Here is a 20,462-nt window from a genome sequence, read left to right as displayed (position 1 = left end):
TTTTGAAGAGCAAAGGGTATCTTTGTTCTTGATTCTCCAAAGTCATCTGTATGGGAATCATGCTTAACTTGTCCTAACTCCTCAGCAGGAATTTGGAAGATATGAGTCTTCTCCAACCATCACCATAGGTGGAAACAGGTAAGCTTGAGTACCTACCTAAGGTATCCTCAGTATCTAAGAAACAAACCACCCTGAGCCATCTTCCTCAAGGGAATTTGGAAAAATCCAAGGCTCATTCTATCCTCCTTGCTATAGAAACCTGAAAGTAAGTATCATTTTTTTCTTCCTAATATAAAAGGCAGGTACTTTTTCTAGGCAAGAAGCCCAAATCCACCTGCCCTTCTTTTCCTTTAGGACTCCACCCATTCCTTGCTGTAACTTAATGCATTATTCCTATAACTTATTTTCTTTAAAATAGAAAAAGAAAAGGAAAAAAAAAAAAACTAAGGCAGGGACTTCAGAGGAGTCATATTCCACTCCAGTAAAAAGATGGAATCTACCTGTCTATGGCAGAGTGGAATCCACCCACCAATTCTTACAAACTATTGACAAACTGTATGAGTGAGTGTGTGTGTGCATGTGTGTAGGGAGAGAGAAAGGACACCATTATTTTTATTCTTTAATCAGAGGATAACCAGACTTTCTCTATCCCAAGTGAGTTTACATTTTAAGTTCTTAAATGGTTGCTTTTTCTCAAATCCACAGGCAAAGGTCAGAAGGAAGAAGACTCTGTTGAGGATAGAAAAGAGAAATATACTCAGTGGCTAGAGATAACTTCTCTCAATCCAGGAGTCAGGCGAGGGCATCTCTGGCTGACATTTACCCTTCCCTCTAAACTCTCTCAGGCCTCGATAGCTCCTACTCTTTCCTTCCTTCCTTCTCACTTCTCCTCACTCAGAGGCTCATCTCTTGCCTAAAGGCTCAAGGGAAAGTCCTAAGTAGTGAACACCATTTATGAGAAAAGGAAGACATTGGTTCAACTGGTCCATCTCCTCCAACTAGACAACTGGCGTGGTGTCTGCTGGTTGCCAATGGTCAGAATGAGGCCGGAGACCATTCAAACCTCCCTTCCTTGTTAGATTGCGAGTCTGCAGAGCAGAGAAAACACTGTATTGGGAAATCGAATGCCAAAGAGAAGATATTCAGAAGGTAAATATATGCACAGAGTGGAGGGGTGAGGGGCAGGTAAGCTCTGAGGAGACAGAGAAACTGGTGTGTCTAAGGGAGAACAGCTGGAGCTAAGGGACAGCAAAGTGACAACACCTAAGAAGCAATAATGCAAAGTAGGGTGATAAAGCAGAAAGTAGCGAAGAGCTTCATTTCCTGTCACTTGCCCTATTTCCTGTATTATAAAATGCAAACTCCATAACATCATCTTATGATCTTGTGTGATTGACACCTCCTGTCTCAGCAGCCTCTTCCCTAAAAAGGCTTCCCCTTATTCCTAGCTGCATGAACCTTTAATGTCCTCCAACATGCCAGACTTGTTTCTGCCTCTGCGTCTTGTCATTGGCTGTTTTGCCTGTTGTGGCCGGCTCTTCCCATCTGTCAAGTCTCAGTTCAAATGTTACCTCCTCTGAGAGGTCATCCTTGATCATCTTCTCCAGTATAGACCTGCTGCTGCCCATCACTTCCTACCTCACTACTCTAGAATGTTCTCCTTCACTGTTCTTCACACAAGCTAAAATCATCTTGTTCATGTTCCTTCTTTCTTTCTGCTAACTTGGGGCTTAGTTCACTCTTCTAGCTCCTCAAAGTGTAAAGTTAGGTTTTTATTTGAGATCTTTCTTCTTTTTTAATGTAAGCACTTACTGCAATAAACATCCCTCTTACTACTGCTTTTGCTGCATCCCTTAAGGTTTTTTTTTTTTGTTGTTGTTGCAATTGGAGGTGTCTTTGTTGTAGTAGCTAGTACTACCCACCCTAGCTAATACACCAAAGGAGTCTTGCAGATGTTTTGTGAGGATCAACCAGGAGACACACATATCACAGCTTCTCTGAAATTCCTTTTTCCCATAATTCATTTCTCCTGGGCCTTGGAACATGAATTCCAGCTGCTCCATCAACCAAAGGCTAAAACCATTTTCTCTGCTGAGCACAAAGTCTTCATTCATTAGGGTGATCTCCAAACACATCCATCCCCTGGTGCTCATTTCCTGGCCTGGAAGTGTGTGAGGAGCATAGCACTCCTTGGATTTATATGCTCTATTACCTGTATTACTGAGAATGCTGGGCTGCAGCCATTCATCATCTACCAGCCCACCGGACAAAATGATTCACTCTAGACTTAAAGGTTGAAGTCGATTGAGTATCGTTTTAACTGGAGGGAAAGGCACTTCCATAAAATGGCAAGAGCTTTATGGCAGAAAGTTGTATTAATGACCCCACTTCAGTGCTTATCAGGAGGAGGTCATATAATCCCTTCCCGGAATTACATGCTGGCCAGTTCAGATAAATAACACAGATCTCCACCATTCATAATCCAAAATGTTAACAATTAATTTCCGAAATCAATCCTGAAGGGAGCTGGAAGCCCAGATCGTTGGGCCCAGACAGGCCTTGCTTGGTGGATTTCTCATGAGTCAAAATTTAAACCTCAAACTTGTAACGAACTGTTGTCAAGACACAGCTGACTTAGGCAATCAAGATAACATTATTCAGCAATAACGTGGGTGAAACATACTCTAAGTGTGAATTAATAAGTCGGCTGACACCAGGTCCCAGATGTTTCCTACTCTGGCAATATGCCCAAAGTGATGATAAGCAGATTTACATACTTAACTAATATGTTTATTTAAAGGAAATTTCCAAATCCAAAATAACATCCAGATTTCTTATTTGGCTGCAGATCAAAAGACATCCTATCAATAAAGACAGAATCCAGGATAAACCTTTTCAACATCTGCTTAAAACCAAACAACAGATTTGAGGGTTTTGGTAAAACTTAATTGCAGGCAAATTTTACTGCCTCTTACATAAATATATATTTTCATGTCCCGGGGGTGGTTCTGACCTCATCAATTCTCATGTTCACAATATACAACATTGTTCTTTTACCAGCACCAATAGCTCTGCCTTTATGGAGCCTTCCAGTCTCAAGGTTTTCTTCTAGACTGGAGGATGAACAGACTTTCCCCCTCATCAGGAAAGCGGACTGAAAGTCAGAGGCGAGAGCAAGAGCTTGGAATGTTGTAGAAAACAAAGATCTGTTCCTCTCCCAACCAGTTAGTGCTTTGTTTTTCCATAATTACTAAAAAAGCATTTATTTGGTCTCACTCTCCCTTCACTTTAGAGTGATGCTCTTTTGAGTCCTGATCTTTTTCTTTTCGTTGTGGTGGTGGTGGTTGAGTCCCCAAGGGAAAGCTCAGTAACTGGATGAAAGCCTTAATAGATGTCTACCCTTGGTAAGGAGATGATGATGGGATGGGTGTCAGCCATACTAGCTCATGACCCTTCAGTGTGAATGAGTTCACTTTTCCTACGTATTAAGTGCCTGAAGTGGGACCAGGATGGTTGGGCACTGAGGCATTTTTTCCTACCCAGTGGTCAGGCTTGTAATTGAACTAAGAATGTGCTTCAGAAATTCCCTTTGCCTAGGGATCTGTTTAGCGACAGAGCCAATATTAGCTGCTTGACCCTGGGGCAGGGAGATTTGAAGAGTCAGAAGTCATCCATCTTTGCTCTCTCTCCATCCTTTGAACTCAGTCATGTAATATTTGTGAGTCTAATCTCTTCAGAGCCAAGATTGGAAGGATAGGTTGGTGGGAGCATTCAAAGAAATACCCCAGCTAAAACACAGAGATCCTATTTTCCTTCTCTTAATTGGCAAATATTTCTAAATACCTCACTCAATTATAGTTCAGATTTTTCTAATAATAAGTGATACCATAGATAACAATTATCTAGTTTGAAACAGGTATCAAAAGCCTTCAAATCTGTCTAGCCTTTGATCCAGAAATTCTACTTGCAGAATGTATCTTAAGAAATAATTATGGGAGGAAAAAAAAAAAAGAAATAATTACAGGGGCACCTGGGTGGCTCAGCCAGTTGAGCAGCTAACTCTTGGTTTCAGCTCAGGTCATCATCTCAAGGTGGTGAGATCCAGCCTCACGTTGGGTTCCATGCTCAGTACAGAGTCTGCTTGAATATTTTCTTTCTTCCTCTCCCTCTGCCCCTTCCCCCTGTATGTGCTCTCTCAATCTCTCTTTCAAATAAGTAAATCTTTAAAAAAAATTATTATAGATTTGTGCACACATTTAACTATAAGAATGCATGGCTGTGCTAATGATAAGAAAAGAAATATCACAAATGACCTAAATATCAAACAATTAAGACCAGCTAATTAAATGATGGCCCACAATTTATAAAATTTTTCAAACTGAAGTAATAAAACTTAATGACAATGAATGGTGCTTATATTGGTGAGTAAAAGAAAAAGCCAGCTTGCCAAAAATATGTGTTGTATTTTGCTATTAGGAGATATACATGTACAAATATGTCATATGTAATATTTCAATGACATATAACAAAATTATGACAGGGGTGCAATCATAGGTGATTGTCATTTGGGTTATTTCTTACTTATTTTATCATCTCAGTGCTCTGCCATGAACAACTACTTTTATGATTCAAAATTCTAAAAATATTGTGAAGATTTTAATTTTAAATCAATTTTCAAAGGTATAATTTATATGCAACTAAATGCTTTCAGCTTAAATATTCACTTCAATGAGTTTTGACAAATACATGTTCCCCATGTCTCTGACAATTAAGACACAGGACAATGAAAATATAGAATTCCTATATAACTTCTACCCTAAAAAGTTCCTTCATGTCCCTTTGTAGTCAAACTCCTTCTCACCTTTGGCTCTAAGGCAACTTTCTGGGCTGACCCATGTCCCCTAAAATTCATATGTTCAGGTCTCAACCTCCAATATCAGAATGTGACTGTATTAGGAGATAAGGCCCTTCCAGAGGCTATTAAGGTAAGACGAGGTTATACAGATGGGTCTTATCCCAGTAAGACTGTTATAAGAAGAAGACATTAGAGGGGTGACTGGGTGGCTCAGTCAGTTAAGCATCTGCCTTCGGCTTAGGTCATGCCCAGGGTCCTGGGATCAAGCCCCACATTGGGCTCCCTGCTCAGCAGAGAGCCTACTTCTCCCTCTCTCTGCTTCTCCCCTTGCTTGTGCTCTCTCTCTCTCTCTCTCTGTCAAATAAATAAATAAAATTTTAAAAAGAAAAGGAAAAAAGAAGACGACATTAAAACACAGACATGCACAGAGAGAAGACAGAAGGCGGCCATCTACAAGCCAAGGAGAGAGGCCTCAGAAGATAGCAAGCCTGCTGATACCTTCTCAGACTACTAAGTCTCCAGAACTTTGAGAAAATAAATGTCTGTTGTTTAAGCCACTCAGTCTGTGGTATTGGTATGGCAGCCTTAGCAAACCAGTAGAGACATTAGAGTTTTTTTTTTTTTTTTTTAAGTTTTGTATAATAGAATCGTGTAGTGTGGATGTTTGGCTTCTTTTCGCACAGATTCAGCCTTGATGTTTTCAAGATTCATTTTGTGCTGTGTACCTATGGATTACTCAATTATTTACTCTAATCTGTTGGTGATCCCTTTTTATTGCTGGGTGGCATTTCACTATTTGGCTATATCACATTTTATTTATCCACCCACCAGATAATGAACACTTAGGTTGTTTCCAGTTTTGTGCTATTATGAATAAAGCTAGTATAAAATTCTTGCACAAGTTTTTTTGCTTTTGTTTTTGTTTTTGTAGACATGCTTTCATGTGCCTTGGTAAATATCCATGAATGGAATTGTGGGATCATGAGAGAAGTGAATGTTTATAAGAAATTGCCAAACTGGTTTCCAAAGTGGTTATACCATTTTACAACCCTGTCAGCAATGGATGGAAATTCCAGTTGCTCACCACATCTATTCCAACACTTGGTTTTCCAGTCTTTTAAATTTTAGCCATTCCAGAGGATATGTAGCGGTGTGTCATTATGGTTTAAATTTACATTTCCCTCATGGCTAAGAATGTGAGCATCTTTTAACGTGCTTATTGATCATTTGCATATTTCATTTTGTGATCTGTCTTTTCAAGTCTATTGTTCACTTTTTATTGTATAATTTGTCTTTATTATTGAGTTGTAGAAGTTCTTTATATATTCTAGATACAAGTCTCTGTCAATTACGTGAATTGCAACATATTCTTCCAGCCTGTGGCTTTTCTTCATGTTTTCTTCATACTGTCTTTCAAGAAGCAGAGGTTTTATACTTATTTTGTTCTTGATAAAAAGAAGTGACCAGTGGTGTTTTGTGAGAAACCAAGATCATCAAGATCATTTCCATTTTAGCTCAGCCTCCAGTTTTCTGACTTGATTTCTATCTCTCTTGTCAAATGGACTTTTCCTCATTAACTCAACTAACTGGTACCTACTGGTAGAAGCTCTGAGCAGAAAAGGCAAGTGAGATGTCAGGAAGCCATAGCAAAAACAGAAACAAAGACTAACCTGCTCTGGCACTTCCTCTGACCTCTAGGAAGGGAAGTACCATGTCTGCTGAAACACCTTCTAGTGCTTTCTGGCTTCAAACCAACAGCAAGCAGTTTCTTTCATTCACAGCTGACAAAAGTCCTTTTCAGGTATGATTTGGTAAGTGCTGTTGTGCTTCTTTGCCACAAGCAAAACAAAAAAATAGAGATCCTTTAAAATTCTATTAGAAAACAGATCTTTCAGGAAATGCAGAATTGGGCTTTCTGAGCTAGAAGGCTAAACTATTCCTTCACTTTCCTAGAACTGACTGCTTTCTGCTATGTGCCCCAAATGAACACTATATACATACATATGTCATCACAACTCAAAGCTTCTTATGGTGTGTATTTCTTTACACGTCTATCTCTTACAATCACACAAGAAGCCCTTGAGGACGTGGCCATGCATTGTCCTTCTTTGTATATTTAGAGCCTAATATAGAACTGGCACAGCGTGAGAACCAATAGTACCTGAACTGCTGAACAAATGAGTGAATGAATAAATGAGTTAATTAATTGTCCAAACCCCAAACTCTGAGATTCCTCTTCTGGTTCCACACTTGATGAAATCTTTCACTCTGGAGTTAGATGGACCTGGGATCATGTCGCAGCTCCATTTCTTCCTCCATGTTATGCAAACTCCTTAGCCTTTGAACCTCAGTCTCTTCAACTTATTAAAGGAAAATGATGGCTATGATTATGATAGTAGCCTCATCAGTTTGTGTAGATTAAATGAGCGAACCCAAAGTGTACATCCAGCGTCTGGTTCATGATCAGAGCTCTGTAAATGTTAGCTCTGATTATTGATACGCTGCATTTCATGTGACTCATGCCTTATAAAATTACTCTTAATGTTTGCTATGGGTAGAAGGTGGTGGTAGTGGTGATGAGAATGATTAACTATGGGGCTGAGCGTCTTAGATGCATTATATTTACTAATCTTCACAAGAACCTTGAATCACAGGGATTTATCCCTGTTTTATAGTTGTAGCTGAAGTGACTGCAGGAGGTTACCAAGCTAGTAAATGATGAAGCTGGGATTCAGAGTCCCTTCACCCAAGAGGGTACTCTTCAGAGGAGAGGATGCCTGTGGCCAAGGAGGTCAGAGGCATGGGGTCCAGATTGTTCAGTCTGGAGGACTGGAGCCCAGCCAACTTTGAGGACCACCAGTTCTATCCTTCTCTCCATTAGATACTATGTCAGTTAGGATTAACTTCTGTTGTATGTTACATACAATACAAATAACAGTGGCTTATAGAATTTTTTCTTTCTTGCACAAGAAAAGAGCAGAGATGTTCAGTCCAATGCTGGTATGGTGGGTTCCAATCTGTAAAATAAGGTTTCTTTTATCTTTTTGCTCCTCCCAAAATAGAAATCAGGAGAAATGCTCTCTTTACTCACAGAGCCTGAAACTCGCTGAACCCACTAAGAGACATCCAGCCCTAACAAGTAGGTCAGTCCAAGAACCTTCTTTGTCTGGGACTTGAGACTCTCCTCCTCCACCAAGTGCCACCCTTCTGCACTCTCAAGTAGCTCTACTAGAAACCAGTGGGAGCCCCAACACCACCAGATATAAAAAGCAGATTAAAATAATTCCACAAAGGCTCTGAAAATTAAATTGCTTTTAAACATGTTCATCCTGGGATCATATCTCAGCTCTACCTCTTGCCAAGACCTGCGTGCTAAACCTAAAGAGCCTGCTAAAATAAAAGATATAAATAAGACCCAGCATCTTTTAACAATAACAGCTAAAAGTCCAGAATACAATAAAAAACCATCATACCAAGCATCAAGAAAATCACAATGTGAATAAGGAAAGACAACCAGCACTGAGCTGAATCAGATACTGGAATTATATGACAAGGATTTGAAAGCAGCCATCATTAAAATGTTTCAACAATCAACTACAAGTTTTCTTGAAACAAATTAAGAAAAACAACAGAAAATCTCAGCACAGAAAAAGGAGTTAAAAAAAAAAAAGAAAAAACAAGCAGAAATTATAATCTTAAAAATACAATCAGAGGGATAGAAAGGGCTTATCTCCCAGCTGGGTCAGCACCTTCAAAGAACCCCAGAAGAACCACTGAATGATTTCCAAATTTAATTTCACTGGATGTTTTTTAGCTACAAGGGAGTCTGGGAAATGTAGTCCCTATGCTGAGCCACCAGGGATAGATTGGCGTTTTGTTTATTGGGTCAAAGGCAGGAATAAGGATTGAATTATTAACTACTCATGTCTACCACTGAAACAAATGGCTCATATCTGAGAATGAGACTAAGGCTCTGGGAGTTAGTATTGGAATATGGACTTATTATGAATAAGACTAGAGAAATTGTGTGACTGTTAAGGAGGATGATGATTTTTTGGTTGGGTCTGGCGTGATCCACAGTCACCATGATTCCTAAGAGATGGCATAACGACAACTTGATATGACCTAATGTCACTAACATCTCAACAGGCTCACCTTCTCAGGAAAGGCCACTTAATTACCTGATTAATTTGCTCATCTTAATTAACTTGTCCCTATTGTTGATAACCTTGTATTGATTGCTCTGCTGGTAGTAATTAGAAAAGTGGTAGAGAGGTAAATGGAGAAGCCACAAAGAGGGAAAACAGAGCATGCACTCCTGTCTCAGGAATCTACCCTCTAGACTTTGAACTCAACACTTTTGTTTCTCCCTCTGGGTAAATATATTAGAAATGCAAGTCATTTTCGCTGGTAATCATTTCTACCTACCCCACATTCCTTCTTAGAGGATCTGCCCTTGACCTTTTTTCAAATATTTTGCTGACACAGTCCTCCTTCCTCAGCTACAGCTGAGTGGTCAATGGATGAACCCGTAACCTAAGCTGGACAGTTACATTCTATTTTTTTTTTAGATTTTTGAATCGGAGCATAAAGAAACAGTATCAGTTAACTTTGGGTGCTGAAACTGCATCATTCTGTAGATTTGGAGGGTGGCCAGGGTAGCCATTTTGTGGCTGCCATCTTGGACCTTAAACTCCATCAGCAACCAGAGAGAGCTGGTCAGTCAAGCTCGCCAGACTCCTAATGGCTTTACAATTCCTGGTCCCAGTCTCTTGTCCTTTACCCATACTTCTTACTCCGGGCTTTACATGATACTTCTGATTCTTTTACAGAAGTTTTTTTGTACATAAGATCACTCAATTTGGTTGCCATTTCTTGCAACCCAGTGAGCCCTTAATATAGTAAAGCACTCTCATTGTTGACTTATCTTCATTTTAACCTTAAACCCCTCTGAAATGCATATGTAAGAGATCTATGAAAAATCAGTAAAATGGGAGTGCTATCAAAAATGTAAACTGAGGGGTGCCTGGGTGGCTCAATGGTTGAACATCTGCCTTTGGCTCAGGTCATGATCCCGAGGTTCATGGATGGAGACCCGCATAAGGCTCCTTGCAGGGAGCCTGCTTCTCCCTCTGCTTAGGTCTCTGCCTTTCTCTGTGTGTCTCATGAATAATAAATACATAAAATCTTTTGAAAAATGTATAAACTGAGAACAGATTGTTGGTTGGCAGAGACTGGAGGTGGGGAGTGGAAGAAATGGATGAAGGTGGTCAAAATGTACAAACTTCCAGTTATAAGATAAATAAGTTCTGAACATGTAACATATACTGTGGTGACTATGGTTAATGATATTGTATTGTATATTTGTACACCTCTGAGACAGTAAACCTGAAAAGTGAATCATAAGAAAAATGATTGTAACTATGTGAGGTGATGAATGTGAACTAAACCTATTCTGGTGATCATTTTGCAGTGTATACATATACCAAATCATTTTGTTTTGTACCTTAAACTAATATGATATTATGTGTTAATTATATCTCAATAAAACTGGAAAAAATGTATAAAGTGATAAACTGTTCTGGCTTCCATCAGGCCCAGTGCCTAATTCTTTCCCACCCATTAACTCATACTCTGCCTATCATTAACATGTCACTGTATCCCCACTGATTTAAGTCCTTTGGGACCCCCTGATTCCCATATCCCACCCAGATTCCCAGAACTCTATTGCCTCCCAGAGGTAATCATAGTCAACACTTAGTTCCAGTGATTTTGGCTTGGAGCCATGGCATTGCAAAGCTAGTATTGAAGTAATGCTCTCTCACCTAATTTGATTGAATTGAGTGTTCCAGTAAAACTGGTGATGTTTTCCTTGCTACAGGGTCCATCCTAATGAACAAATGCTGCCTCTCTTTCATAGAAGGCTGAAAATGTGGGCTTATAAAGAAAACCTTTACAATCACTTCTTGGTGTCTCAGAGATCATCCAACATAATTAAACATGGGGCTAGGTTGGGAAATGCTAAAATAAGCCCAACTTAGAGTGCACATATGTCTTTCATTTACTATTGTGGCATCAAACTTTGACTATTTCCTCAAACTTTGCCTATTTATTGTTTTCCTGAAACTTTGGCTATTTATTGAAAATATAATAGAAGTAAAAGAGCCAATACAAATTTAAAGTAGCCTAATCAATGAGACAGAGCCATGACCATCTGGAGTCTCATGTTCCCAACACCTTTATCTAGAGTCTTCATAAGCACTGACTGAATTCGTACAAGTCAAATAAACAAGAACAGCTCCAAATTTTGTTGAATAGAATAAAGGTATTATTACAAATAACAACCAGTACGGAGAAAATTCATATGCTACTTACAACTCTTTGATAGCTACCCAATCCCAAGGATTTTTATGAGTCCTGAAACAGCAGAAATCTGGAAGCTCAACTCTAGAAGACTGAAGAGCCTCATCATAGCCTTGAATTTAAGTCAATTGTAGAAGGACAAACATTATATGGTCTCATTCATTTGGGGAATATAAAAAATAGTGAAAGGGAATAAAGGGGAAAGGAGAAAAAATAAGTGGGAAATATCAGAAATGGAGACAAAACATGAAAGACTCCTAACTCTGGGAAACGAACTAGGGGTGGTGGAAGGGGAGGTGGGCGGGGGGGTGGGGGTGACTGGGTGACGGGCACTGAGGTGGGCACTTGATGGGATGAGCACTGGGTATTATTCTATATGTTGGCAAATTGAACACCAATAAAAAATAAATTTATAAAAAAAAAAAGAAAGAAAGAAACTAACTCTTCATTTCTTAAAACAACACTTTTTTGGGTCTCTGTTACTAGAATCTAACCTAATACTCATGAATGCACAAGTTTCTGTATTGACAAGTATGTGTCTACAACATCATTTAAAAGGCATCATGGGGGATCCCTCGGTGGCTGAGCGGTTTAGTGCCTGCCTTGGGCCCAGGGCGTGATCCTGGAGTCCCGGGATCGAGTCCCACATGGGCTCCCTACATGGAGCCTGCTTCTCCCTCTGCCTGTGTGTCTCTGCCTCTCTCTCTGTCTCTCTCTCTCTGTGTCTCTCATGAATAAATAAATAAAATCTTTAAAAAAATAAAATAAAATAAAATAAAAGGCATCATGGTATTCCAGGACAAGGAAAGAGCACAACTTACTCATCCAGCCCATTACTGTAGGATGTTTAAGCTATTTCCGACATTTTTCTAGGTTAAACAAGACATTGTGATCACTCTAATAATGAAACATCCAAGCACATTCTCAGAGATCTCCTTAAGATAAACTGCTAAACTAGTTTATGTACACCAGTTTGGCTGGGCCCAGCTACACTATTTCTATTTAAAATATATTTAAATTTTTTTTAATTTTTATTTATTTATGATAGTCTCACAGAGAGAGAGAGAGAGAGAGAGAGAGAGAGGCAGAGATACAGGCAGAGAGAGAGGCAGGCTCCATGCACCGGGAGCCCGACGTGGGATTCGATCCCGGGTCTCCAGGATCGCGCCCTGGGCCAAAGGCAGGCGCCAAACCGCTGCGCCACCCAGGGATCCCTATTTAAATTTTTTTGAAACTTACTTCCAACGTTCTTCTCTAGAGAGGTGGTACCAAATCATGTTTCTACAAAACTTGCAGGAAGTGGTTTATTGATGACAGCTGTTTTTTTAATCTTTGACAATTTGATTTATGCTGGACTTTTGCTGGACTCTTGCAACCTGCCCATGGTAATGTTACCTCTTAGTGATAAGTATCCTCTCTCCATCACCACCACCAAGACTACCAGTTTCTCTGCTTTAGGGTTAGCAGTCCTGCTTATACTCCTACCACACTCACTTTATTGTGGGGAAGAGAAAAGTTGCAGCCATTAATTAATGAAGCCATTCATTCATCTAATGTTATTGAGTACCTACTTTGTACCAGCATTGTGATAGCTGTTGATGGTACAGAGATGGACAAGACTGAAAAGATCCCTATTTTCATAGAGAAGATTACCCTGGCCTGCCACCATTCATAAGGGTGACTCTCTGGGCTCAGGATCTGCCTCCATCCCAGTACATTGTGGAAGAAGGTCTTCTCTCTCCCATGGGCACTCACTTGTCAGCCATAGAGATCTTCACAGATATTGTCTTTTTAATCTTGCTGATTATAATGGGAGACGGTCACTATGGCAAGACTACAATGGGCTACTAGTGAGTAATTTTGATGTTGGACTTGTCATAATGGTCCAAATATGCTAGAGAAGAGACTCAGTCTTTACCTCATAGGGATGAAGTTTTCCTAAATGTAGCACCTTAATTGAAGTGGCCTTCTCTCTCTGACACCCAAATGACTTCAACCATATGGACAATGGTCCACCCTTCAACTCCTACCACCAAATCAGCCTAAGGAGGTCAGAGCTCTGGAATGTTCTAAGAATCCACAATTTGTAAGGCAGATGGGATCATAGAGGAAATGGAATATAACCCATCTCCTGTCTAAGAATCTCTCCAATGTCCATCTTTCACAAGCCCTGATTCTATTGTAGTCATTCTCCATTTCTGTAGTTTTCTAGAGCAGATACACAGTGGGACATGACTCAGAAACCATGATCCAGATGCGGCCAGAATCAGACCCAGGTTTTAGGACTTAAAAGTAATGCCTGTATGTTCTGATTTGAAGTAGTGACCTGACAATGGCTTCAAACAACCTGAGATCTCTAGATTCTTGTCTAGACCTCCTGTGAGGTCATATGGGTTTGTATCTTGCAAATTTTATGGGAAAAAATAATATAAAATTCATGAGCATTCCAAGTCCAAGAGGATAGTGTGTGTGTGTGTGTGTGTGTGTGTGTGTATGACTTTATATGTTTATGTACATGAGTATGTGTTTATGGAGGCAGAGTTTCTTTGGAAACCATTTGGCATATACAAGTGAATGGCCCTTATCACATACATATGGGCAAGTCTTCTTAATTTTTCTGCTTTCCATAGGAGCAAAATAAACGTTATTGAGCTCTGCAGTTTGCATTGTGAATTTGTTTTTGTCTGTTCCCTGATAGGAGATAGGCTCTACAGGAGCAGGGATCTTGTCTATCTTGCTTGATGCTACCTCCACACAACCTAGTATGGTGCCTGGCATATAGTAACCATTCAAAAATTAATGTAGACATACTCATCACATTTCATTCACACAACTACTCTGTGAGGGGATCTCTATTATTCATTTACTCATTCGACAGCTTTCTTTGAGTGTCTGATATTTCTTTGAGTGTGCCTGATATTATGCCAGCCACAAACCATAGTTAATCATCTTCCTCCTCCCTGCCAGGTGCCTTTTGGGGTCTAAATGTAACATGGGAGATGGGAATGTGCCCTTGTTAGCAGGTTTTACAGATATTTGGCATTTTATCTGTCTATTCAAACCCATTTTGGAACAAGGGAGTGGAATAAAGACATTTGATTTATTACTGACAATGTGAGTAAATTTAGTCATCCCCAAAACACACACAGACACACACACACACACACACACACACTCACTCACTCTCACACTCACACAAATGAGATTCAGTGAAAGGGATGTACCTTTAATTACTCTACATTTATGTCCCCTTCTGCTCCCAGGGCAGGCAGACAATATCCCACCCAACTCATGCCCACATCTCAATTTTACCACCTCTTCCCTTCCTCACAGCTCAGCTTAGACTGGGTTTCACCATCCAGGGGGCAGGCCTTTCTCATCCCAAGCTGGAGTCTCCAAAGGGGGCCATACCTCCAGACAGCAACCAGGTGAGAAAGTTAGAAGTATGCTGGAGGCTCAGTATCCTCAGGGGGAGGTGAGAAGAAGGGGTCTCCAGAGGGTGAAGTCTCCTGTAGCCAGCTCACTGGTGGTTGGCACCTAGGTTTAATAGAGCTGGCTTTGGGGCCTGGGATCAGGCTCATTGCCATCTCGACAGATGGGCACATGGGTAGATAGCCAGCAGATAATGTATGAGCAACAAATGTGTTTGTTGAGGGCAGTTTTCCCAGGCAGGAGCATCGAAACAGGCTCATCCTGAGACGCCACACCTGTGCTCCTCTTCTGTCTAAAAACTGGCTGGAGGCTGAAGTCCCGGGAGGCGCCTGTACAATTGCTATCTAATTCCTGCAAAAGAGAGGAGGGCGTGGCTCAGGAGAGCACAAGGATAAGTACTCCCCTCAGGGGGGCAAAAAAGACGCCAACATCTATTTTCAATGAAGGCAACTGGAGGGAGTGAGGTTAAACACAAAGAAGACCCCATGGGTTTGTCTGTATTTCTCCCTCTTACAACTGAGAAGCTGTGAAAAACCCATTTTATGACACTTATGTAGTCATGGTGAACTTTGAGGAGAAAACGGGGGAATGTGCAAAACATTGACAACTGCCCTGGAATCTTCTTTCTGGGAAATGAGAAATTCTGTCATCATGAAGTGTAAATTATGAATATCATGACTAGTGTCTAGAGGTAAGAAAAGTACAGCCCATGTGTAGACACTGCTTTATCCTGTGTGCCTGGGAGACCCCACTAATTGATTACAATGTATTCAGTATTTTCTCATGAATCCAAAGCAAGGCTTCAGATCTTTTAAAAAAAATTTATTATCTAATACATTCACAGGGTGCAAAATACTAAAATCTATACTTGAGAAATCTCCCTCCTGTCCCTGACCCCCAGCCACTCAGTTCCCTTCCCCAGACTAGGACCAAGGGTGCCCAGACAATATTCTAGCTTTGAGAGGACATGGCACAGGAGATGATATCCCATGCAGAATCTAGTCTCTCAATTTCAGAGAAGTGGTCCACCAACATTTTTCCAGCTCCAGTCTTGATCACCCAGTGGTCAGATGGGACAGAGCAGATGTGCCTCTGTGGCAATGATATAGGTCCATAATATCAATTTTCGATTAGATGGGCATCTCTGTGCCCACAATGCTCCAGATGCTCCTGAGTAATGATTGGGCTTCTTGGGGGCTGATATCCACTGAGCAGGGTCAGTATCACTCGACAAGCCTTTGACAACTAGAGTTTCTCTAGACTTCTTGAGGTCTGCTCTTGGGGTGAGGGTCAGATGCCAAGCTGGAAAATTTCACTGGCCTGTGAATGTTGACAAAGTTTGAGAAAACAAAAGGAAGAAAAGGAAACACGGGACTGGAAATCACAAGATTCTGGATCCCTCTCCCTGTTCTGGTATCTCCTAGTTGTGTGACCTCACATTTCTGGTGTGAAATGAGGGAGCTGCACTGAAGAGAAGTAGGAGGAGTAGTTATATCCATGAGCCTTAGAGCTAGACTATCTAGCTCTTGCTCTGGCATTCACCAGTCTTGGGACCATTGATGAGACATACAAGTTCTCTTAACCTGTGTCCTCCTAAGTAAAGTGAGGATAATAATTGTTCCTGACTCATGGAGTTATTGTAAGAGTTGAATGGGCTTACAGTACATTTAAACTGGGTGGCATAATCCTTAAAATGTGGTAAGCACTCAATGTTAGCTGTTATTATTTTATGATAACTTTCAAAAGATCCAGGAAATACTAGAGGGAATATACTGAGGAATTAACTAGCTATTTTTATGTCAATACTAATGATCATAACTGGCCACTAAGTTATTTGAAACTTCTATATTTGCTATTGCTGCCATCCCCATACTCCAAAGGTAGGAACATTAATTTTGCCACTCATGATTAGATTTAGAGATGTTAGTGAAGGTCATCAAATTGTTTGTAGAAACATCAAATTGTTTCTACCAATAAAGTTTTCCACTTGGTAAGCCACGCATTTGAGCTTTTTACACTGAAAATGTAGTCATGGTTCTTGTCCTTAGTAGGTAAAATATAGATCTGTTTGGTGGTAGGAAGGTTTGATCCCCATGTTATCACAGTTGCACCAGCCTCCATTAAGACATTTTCTTGAAATGCATCATCAATGTCTCTGAGTTGAATTGTGTCCCCCAGAAAGGTGTGTTGAAGTACTAGTCCCCAGAACTTGTGACTATGACTTCCTCTTTGGAAATAGGGTCTTTGCAAATGTAATCAAGTTGGGATGAGGTCATACTGCTGTACGGATGGGCCCTCCTACAATGTGACTGGAATCAATATAAGAATAAAAGAGATACAGACACACAGGGAGAATGCCATTAGATCACAGAGACAGAGATTACAGTGCAGTGTCTATGAGTCAGGGCAGCTAAGAGAAAGGCATGGGACATATTTTCACCTAGATCCTTGAGAAAGAGCATAGCTCTGCTAACACCGTGTTTTCAGACTTATAGCCTCTAGAACCGCAGAGAGAATAAATATCTCTTGTTTTAAGCTATCCAAGTTTGTGGTATTCTGTTACAGCAGCCCTGGGAAACTAATACAGTCCTAGATGAAGGTAAAGATGGAGGAATTGGTGAAAACAAATCAAGGACAGAGAGACAAGGTCTTTGGGAACATATATGATTATTTCTATTTTCGTGTATTTAGATAATTATGCCCAGAACAACTATACCAACAGTGTCCCACTAACCTTGTTCTCATTTCAGGGTCCACCTGGCTGTTCCCTCACTATGGAAAACTCTCGTCCCAGATCTGATCATGTAACTTCCTTTCCCGCACTCAGCTTTACCTCCTCAGAGACCTTCATGGGCCATCCCCACCATAGTGGCCCAAGGCCCTAGACATTTTTTTATCATTTTTCCCTGTTGAGTTTTTCCAAAACACAATGCTGTATGAAATTCTCCTGTTCAAATGACGGCTCTCTGGGTTGCTCCTCTCCACTGTGGCAGGATGTCAATACCCTGAGAGAAGAACATGCTGCCTCAGGCCCTATTCTCTGCAGCACCCAGAAGAGAGTCTTGCTTGTAACAGGCACACAATTCCATATATAATCACATTTAAGATGACCCCAATTGTAAGATGCATCATTACTGTGTACCACTAAGAAAGAAAAAGATACTAATTAAACTCTGACCTGATAGTGATGGAGAGACACATCCCAACCCAGGGTATCAAACTGAAAGAAAGCATGTCTTAGATGCAATGAAATGTGGTAAATGTTTCAATAATACTGATCTCATGCAGAGTTCTGTTCTTGGGACAATCTCCTGACCATTGTGAAGACCAACACAGGAGTTACAGTGTTTGCCTTGAGCATGGTTCCAAGACTATGACATGGTTCCCACATGCACAGAGTGGAAGGAGAGAGCAGGGTGTCAGAAACTGTGGGTAGTGGATAGTGTATCTGTAACAGGAAACATTACAGCAATTTCTGAAACCAATGATGGCATCACTGAACCTCAGAACTCCTGCATAAGGTCATGTGGCCTCTTGCATTTCATAGCTTGTTTGGATAGGGCTTCCTACCTGCAACATAACTTCACAGGGATTCTCACATTTCCTTTCACCACAGTACAATGCTTTAAGACAGGTAGGTGAGCAAAGTTAAATGCCTTTAGGTTTTGCGGGCTAAAGGACTTGCCCAAAGTCACATGGATAATTAGTGTCATAGCCAGAACCTGAACAATTCTAATACCATGTCCAGACCTTTTGCTACACACCCAATTGACTAGTGCCTAACCCAAGTTAATTATAGAACTTGCTAATTACAGATTATATTGGTAAATAGGATAAAATTGAAATGAATTCAGACTGAACATTCTGGAATATTCCAAAAAAGTATGAAGAAATGTTTGCGTGCCCTTGAGAAGATATCTAACCACTTGGCTCCTAACTCACCCATTAAAGGCCCCCCAGCTACCTTGTCCCCCATTTTGATTCCAAAACTTCTACATGTAAATTAGCTATTGAACCAGTGGGAGAAAAAGTCTGGGCTCCTTTGGGGGTGTATTTTGGAGCACTTGACTGTTTTCTTAAAGCTTGGGGAAGAGTAAGCGGTAATCAATAGTGAAATCTGCCTGAATCTGGGAGGCTCGATGAAGGTGCTTTTGAAGCACATCACAGAGCTTGATTTTCTGTTATTTAGTGCCAAAAGTTATTACCTCAGCAGCAGTGCAATGTCTAATTTATACCAAATTGTTAGCTGAAATCTATTAAAGTTTATTAGCACCGCCTCAGAATACAGTAACATCTCACTGGTTCTGCTCGTGTTTAAATTGACCAGCTGGTTTAACTCTATTAGCTTTGAGGCTGAGATAAACTTGAGTCTGCAGAAGCCATCCACGGCACTGGGGAAGAATGAATACAGATGAAGCTCAGGATATTTGGGGTGTTAGCTGCTACCAAATTGCCGCAGGCTTCATCTCTCTCGATGCAGCCGTGACCCCATTAGTCCATTACCAATGGAATGAGGAGCTGTCCTCAGAATTCAGAAAGTAGTTGTCAATGCAATGGAGTTTCCAGCAGAGAGGGAGGCTGACAGCCCACCACAGTGACTTGGAGGAACCCAGATTGTCTGGAGAAACTTATTTTTCAAACATTTCCCCATTGCCTGCAAATTCATGAATTCTAGAGGGCACCTCCAGTTGGATGGGGGTAGGACAAAAGATCTAACGCTACCAATAGAGAGATGTTCCAACCTTGAATCCATCCTACCTGTCCTTAGGGTCAGGACCTCAAAGAAACCAGAGTACAAACATATGGAAGCATTTAAGTAGCAGCTGAATGACCCTCTACAATGGTGCACTGTGTTTGGGTTGCTTTGACCTGCCTGGAGCAGTGAGAATCCTGGCCTTAAAAGTCCCCCAGATCTGGTTTGAGGACCAACCTCATTGCTCACAATCTGTACAATCTTTAAAAGGTGACCTAAACATTCCCAGTCCCAGTTTCCTCTTCATAATTTTTTTGTGTGTGTGAAGGTCCCAGTGTTGTATGTAAGTGCCCAGCACAGCTTCAGTAACACCATAAATATGTAATCAGCATTAATTTCTTTCTCCTTACTTCTGCCTAGTATTTTATAGCCATTCAGTTGCAAAATGTATAATTCAGTTAATCCTATTTTCATTTTGCTCTGTACTCCATCTTAGCTTCCTTATATTCATTATCTTTTTCAAGTCTAGAAGGGACCAAAAATACTAGGTAGAGCAGGAATTTATAACCCTGTTTGACACAATAAGAAGTCCTTGATTTAGAGAGATCAAGAGACCTGCCCAATATCACACTGTTAATCTAGAATGAGGTAAGAAGGGAAAGATCCTAAGTCCTGCTCCAGTGTCCTTTGCACCTCACCACGTCGTCATTATGTGTCAGAGTTCTGTAAGGGAGATATGCTTCAGAAAAATAACCAGCACACCAAATCCCAAACCTACATAAGAGTAAGAGGCAGCAGAAACAAAATTCTCAATCACACAGAAGCACCTAGGACAGAGCTCAGCACATAGTAGGTGCTCACTATGTGTTCATTGAATGAATGAGCTGATGAACCAAATGACATTCAGTCCATCATGATCTCCAGAATAAACATGTGGATATGGTATATAAGAAGCTATGTTAAATAAGAGGCAAAGTGGGCAAGTAATAGAAAGACTTAGAGTTTTTAGAGTACATGACCATGATCATTCAATAAACACACCTAAAGTACACTCTGTTCTGAATCAGGCAGCCCCATCAGGAGTGGGGGAGAGAAGGCACCTGGGCTGTTAGTGTCTGA

General features: G+C 40.6%; 2 long non-coding RNA genes across 2 annotated transcripts; one reads left to right on the top strand and one right to left on the bottom strand.

The window, feature by feature from the left end:
- Positions 1-606: 606 nt before the first annotated feature.
- Positions 607-13,068, bottom strand: LOC112660477 (uncharacterized). Its single transcript, XR_003136969.3, has 3 exons — positions 12,790-13,068; positions 6,526-6,684; positions 607-729 (listed from the first exon to the last, which is right to left on the bottom strand). It is a non-coding gene; the product is annotated as an uncharacterized LOC112660477 (long non-coding RNA).
- Positions 13,069-13,150: 82 nt separating this feature from the next.
- Positions 13,151-17,803, top strand: LOC112660478 (uncharacterized). The gene is made up of 3 exons (XR_003136970.3): positions 13,151-13,268; positions 14,552-14,646; positions 17,401-17,803. It is a non-coding gene; the product is annotated as an uncharacterized LOC112660478 (long non-coding RNA).
- Positions 17,804-20,462: the final 2,659 nt, after the last annotated feature.

The sequence above is a fragment of the Canis lupus genome, chromosome 2 (assembly GCF_003254725.2).
Source record: "Canis lupus dingo isolate Sandy chromosome 2, ASM325472v2, whole genome shotgun sequence".
Classification (NCBI taxonomy): Eukaryota; Metazoa; Chordata; class Mammalia; order Carnivora; family Canidae; genus Canis; species Canis lupus.
This window is presented reverse-complemented; position numbering and strand designations above follow the sequence as displayed.